Below are 5,773 nucleotides of genomic sequence, written 5' to 3' on the forward strand. Positions count from 1 at the left end.
TTATTGCATGTTTGCTAATTCACTGACATGCGTCCGCTTCCGCCCGGTGACGCGAAAAATGTAGCATTCAGATAACAAAACAGGAGCCCCTTTTCTGCGTGGCAGTTTCAATTAAACTGTCTCCTGTAGGTGCAATGGGACGAAGTCCTCTAATTTTTTACTTCACTCTGATGCAGCATAGAACTCAATTTTATGTGGAAGACATCATTTCATAGAAGCATGAGAATAGCAGCTGACACTTTGAACGAATTGCATAAACTCATCAATCACTGTACACGCGCTAGAAGTGGAATACTGTTTCGGGGGCTGGGGGGAGGTCAAGTAGGGTGCAACATTTGATACTCTTGTCGCGAATTGCATTTATAATAATTATTATATGAAGAGACGGTTTGCGATCGAATGGTTTAAGTTGACAACGCGATATAGAAGCAGACAGTAAACACACGTATATACGTACGTGTTCGTACGCAAATGTAAAAACAATAAAGGTGCACACCTGGCGCTCACACTATTTCTTTCACTATAGGAGCAACCAACCTGGCCATAGCTCAAGTGGTATGGGAGTGACAATGCTAAAGCTTGAAGCAGAATACGAGTAGTACCTTCGAGCTGCAGTGATGGCGGTCAGTTTCAAGTAGCGCGGAGTCCACGCGGTGGTTGGAGGCAGAAATTTGGTTAGTGATGATGTACTGCGCAGTAAATCTAGAAAGACATTTCTGAATAACTTCATCACCAAGACAGCATAAGGCTACCCCGTGTCGCTCGTTGCGGCGTTTCAGTGGTCCGTCATTCCATCGCTGTTTCCGTGGGCTTGTTCGAGATAATAGGTCACTCGACAACCACACTGGCGTGGAGAAGGAGTTTTCGTTGGCACTGGAGAAATAAAAATGTGGTGTCGAAAGTGGACGTGGGAGCATGGTTATTCATGCGGAAGAAAGGAGCGTAATAAGATGCGGGTCCTGAGTCGCACTATAATATGCAGAAGTGACGAAGGGAAGAATGACATCTTGGTTATCGTGATTAGGCGGATGTAGATAGAAATTACATCTGAGAGAGTACGGCGGGAACGTTCAGAAATATGATTCGTCTGGTGATGGTACACAAATCTTTTCTTGTGGATGAAGTTGAAGGCGCCAAATACTTCCTCAAAAACTTGTGAAAGGGCATTCTTGCCAAAGTTGAAAATCAACCGCCTCTATTTTTGAAGTAGAGCAACGCCATAACGGAGAAATTCTGCAACCTCACAGGCACTGGCGGAGGAAAGATGGGTAGCATATCTCTGCGTATCTGCATATCTGGTAAAGCATTCAAATGCAGTAGTGTTACAACGGTGACTGACGGCTGTTTGTGACAAGAGACCATACAAGGCGATGTCAGCAAATTATAAAGTCTTGGATGATCAGGAAAGTACCTTTTGTGGCTAACGGAACCTGACATTGGTGGCTTTCCGTGTTGGCAGGGGGCACAAATATCGGCGCATTTGGCTTCACTGTTGGAGAGTTCCGGCCTGAAGGATGTGGCGTTTTGTTGTCCTCGTAGGTTTTACGGGAACCAAAGTTACCAGCCAGTTAGTAGTCATGAAATGCCTCTAAAATGTGAATGCCGACAGAACGAGGTACCGTAGGCACCCGCAGGTTGCCTTGTGATGATAAATTTGGTGATAGCGCACGCCTTCGTCTAACTGAAATCGCGTGAGCTAACGACAGAGGTGACTATTCGGTGGGCGAAAGGACATGCTGAGCTCATAGATGAATGTGCGACATTAGAAATTGTTTCATTGAAGCTCCGAATCATCAGTACCCAGGCGAAAAAATACTGAGGACTTTGCGGTGGCGATGCAGGAGGGGGCGCGCCCCAACCATCGGCCATTTCGGCAAACCGTTCTTGTGAGGTCGAAGATCTAGCCAGTAGCGTCGACAGTCCCGAGCTCTTCAAACTGCCTTCATGTTCGTGTTTATGCCTTGGCCTATATTCGACAGTGAAGTCGTACTTCTAAAAATGGAGTATCCGGTGGCGGAGGCATCACGACAAGTTCTTCGGGAATGATTATACAACAAAGGCCATGATGATCGGTCGGGATGGTGAAATCACGACGGTACTGGTAAGGACATCATTTCTAAGTCAGGCAAACATTAGCGAGTCACTCTCGTTATGCTGCTGCCTAGTTGCGCTCGACATTACAACTACTTGTTTTTCTCACGCACTTTTGCACTACAAAAGAACAGCGCCGATGGCATATCCAATAGCGTCGGTGTGAACAATTGTGACTTCATGAAAATATGAGAAAGAATTCCCCGTTATTAATGTGGTCCGATAGTCTTGAAAGCCATGTTTGTCGTCCTCAGTCCACTAAAAAATGTTAGAAGTTAGGAAGTGGTGAAGAGAAAATGCAATGGTGGAAGCGTACGCGCGAATTGACAGTTGGAGACTCGAGGGTAAGAAATCTGGGAATGCCATTCCGATTACACGAAACATCAGGACAGTGGCCACCTGTAACGAGATCCTGATTGTTGCTGGAGGCATAGAGGGAATTAAGCATTTCTTTGTAATAAGCAACGTGAGTACTTCATCTGGCCGCGTAAGTTGGCTGACCCAAATCAGATGACAAAGACAATGTTTTCTTGTAGAGAAATCAAATTTAACACACTCTATTAATAATCTGTTCCATTGTGGACGTAGCGTTGCAGAGGTAAAACGGCATGATGTTGAATCTAAAACGCACTTCCGGATTGCCGAAGGCCATGAGTCATGATTCGGAGTCATAATCATTCTTATGAGGTATTTTATGTCAAAGTAATGGATAGGACTCGCTCAAAAACAGCTTAGCCAGTGTCCCGTCTCTCGACGAAATTTCCTGCTGATATTGATTATGCAAGGACGAAGGCGTGTGTTTATGGATACGCTGTTGCCCTCTGTAAGGTCCGCTGTAAGGTGCTCTTCCTGAGTTAAAGCCCAATACCTGTTCTGTAGCTTGATCTGGAATTCCTCTATCTTCCCTCTTACCGCTAGCTCATTGATCGGCTTCTTATGCACCAGTTTCTTCCGTTCCCTCCTCAGGTCTAGGCTAATTAGAGTTCTTACCATCCTGTGGTCACTGCAGCGCACCTTGCCGAGCACGTCCACATCTTGTATGATGCCAGTGTTAGCGCAGAGTATGAAGTCTATTTCATTTCTAGTCTCGCCGTTCGGGCCAATCGCAGCTCGAGTGACCAACAGAGCGCTCAAGAACCTCAACGAAGCGGCTATTGAAAAGCTCACGAACTTCTACAACAAGTGCTTGCAAAAGGAAGGCTGCCCAAGCAATGAAAAGCAGCCAAGACGACCCTCATCCCCAAGCCTGGCAGGCCGCCCAACATAGAGAACCTCAGGCCGATCTCGCTACTTCGTGCGTGGGAAGATCCTCGAGCACGTTCTCATGAACAGGTGGCAGCGTTACCTTGAAGAATCGGAGTATTTACCCTAATTCCATCATCGGGTTTCGGAACAAGCTCGGGACGCAAGACGTCATGACCTTACTGAAGAACGAGATCATCGACGATACGACGGGCACCAAGGACAACAGAGCCATACTTGGGCTGGACTTGCAGAGCGCATTCGATAAAGCGAGGCACTTAGCAATCCTGGCCCAAGTATCCAGGCTAAACATGGGCAGGAGGACATACCAGTACATCAAAGACTTCCTGGCGGAACGGACCACCGAAATCTGCGCGGGAGACCTAGAGCTCGAAGAGAAGAAGTTGGGCAGCGTCGGAACTCCGCAGGGCTCGGTGATCTCCCCGCTACTCTTCAACCTCGTGATGATCGGGGTTGCCAACCGGCTAGAATAAGTAGCGGTAGTCCGGCACACCATCTACGCCGACGACGTTACGCTATGCGTACCGGGAGGAAGCGACGGACACATCGAGACAACGCTGGAAGAAGCGGTCAACTTCATCGAGGAGCAGCTGGAATGGTCTGGACTCGTTTGCTCTCCGGCCAAGTCAGAACTGCTGGTGATTCTACCCACAGGAGCGGGCAGGAAAAGAAATAATATGGAAGTCAAGTACGAGCGTCCCGAGATCACGGTCAAGACGGCGGGATGACAAATAATACCGGAGGTCGAGAAGATTCGAGCGCTCGAGCTGCTCATCCAGTGAAACCGATTCAACGGTGAAACGGTCAACAAGCTCGCGGGCAAAGCGGCTGTGGCAATGAGACTCACCAGAGCGTGTCCAACAGAAGAGCGGCGATGAAGGAGGAGAGCCTGACTAGGCTCGTTCAATCCTTCGCAGTTAGCCACGTAACGTACGTGGCCGCCTTCCACAACTGGCGGCCGAGCGAACGTAACAAGGTAGACGCCACCATACGCAAGGCGTATAAGGCGGCACTAGGTTTCGGCACGAGCACAGAAAAATTCATGGCGCTGGGAGTCCACAACACGCTGGATTAAATAGCCGAAGCACAGAGAACGGCGCAACTGGAACGTCTCTCTGAAACGAGAACCGGAAGACAGATACTGCGGCACCTTGGCCTTGAGCGGAGGGAAAGCAAGCAGCAGAAAGACGTACCTATACCGGATGGCATCAACAGAAAACTCAAGGTCTGCCCGATCCTGAGGAACGTGAACCGCGAGCACAACAAGGAGCGAAGGATGGCGAGGGCCAGGGCTCTTGTGGACCTCCATGCCAAAGAAGAAGGCGCCGTCTAAGTGGATGCGGCGGAGTATGGAGGGAGCAGCGACGCATACGGTGGTTGTCGGGGCATCGTCGGGTGCAACGAAGACTGCGGTGAGCGTCCGTACTCGAGAAGCGCACCGGGCAGATGACGTGGCCATCGGCTTGGCCGTCTCTGACCCCGGATGCACTACAGTATTGTGTGACTCAAGAACGGCTGTGAAGAACTACGCCAAGGGTAGGGTATGTAGGGAGGTTGCGCGCATACTGCGCAAGGCCGAAGACATCGGACGCAAAAGTTCTGTGGTGATCAAGCCGTTTGCGGGCCACATGGGCAGCGACGTGTCAGAACGCGGGAACGTGAACCACAACGAGACGGCCAGCTCGGCCCCGCGAGGTCTAACCAACCGCGCAGCTGCACTCACGGCCGACTCGGAGTGTTGGTCGCGGTGCAGTGCCAAGGACAAAATGATCACCTTCAACGAAGTAGTGAAGTGGTACAGACTGAACAGACAGACTATGCCGCCCCCTCATCCGGAGCTTACCCGGAAGGAGGCAGTGTTGTACAGACAGTTACAGACGGGGTCCCTGCTCACCCTGGTGCTAGCTAAGCACGTGTGTCCGAGCGTGTGCGCGAGTGACGTGTGTAGACTGTGCGCGAAGGAGAGAGCCACCGCGGCTCACATGCTTTGGGAATGTAGCGTAAATCCGCGAGAAGCCAGCGAGGAGACGACGATCCCGCCGCAGCTAGAGGCTGCAACAAGGAGCTATGATCAAGAGACACAACTCAAGGCCGTCCAGCAGGTCTCGGCAGCTCTAGAGAGGCAGCGACCGCGCGAAACCGAGGAGAAGGGGGGCAGCACTCCCAGGAAAATGACGGCGGCCCTCTCGGCCCCGCGGAAGTAGGGAGGGACCAAGACCTCGAGGAGCACAACGCACGAGACTGACGTAGTGGCCGCGTCGCGGTAAAAGCTTGTCCTGTCTGCGTGGAGGGAGCCTAACCGATTCTGCAGGCATTTGCAATAAAGTTGTTCTCTCTCTCTCTCTCTCTCTCTGCTTCCTCGCGGAACAAAACGAAATTTTTTGTGCGGGATAAATAAATAAGGTGCTTAGACATAGTT

At 50.4% G+C, this 5,773-nt stretch overlaps 1 pseudogene; it reads left to right on the forward strand.

The window, feature by feature from the left end:
• The first annotated feature begins 3,415 nt into the window (after positions 1-3,415).
• Positions 3,416-5,558, forward strand: LOC142584215 (uncharacterized; annotated as a pseudogene).
• The last annotated feature ends 215 nt before the right edge of the window (positions 5,559-5,773 follow it).

Source organism: Dermacentor variabilis, chromosome 6 (genome assembly GCF_050947875.1).
Source record: "Dermacentor variabilis isolate Ectoservices chromosome 6, ASM5094787v1, whole genome shotgun sequence".
In the NCBI taxonomy this organism is placed as follows: domain Eukaryota; kingdom Metazoa; phylum Arthropoda; class Arachnida; order Ixodida; family Ixodidae; genus Dermacentor; species Dermacentor variabilis.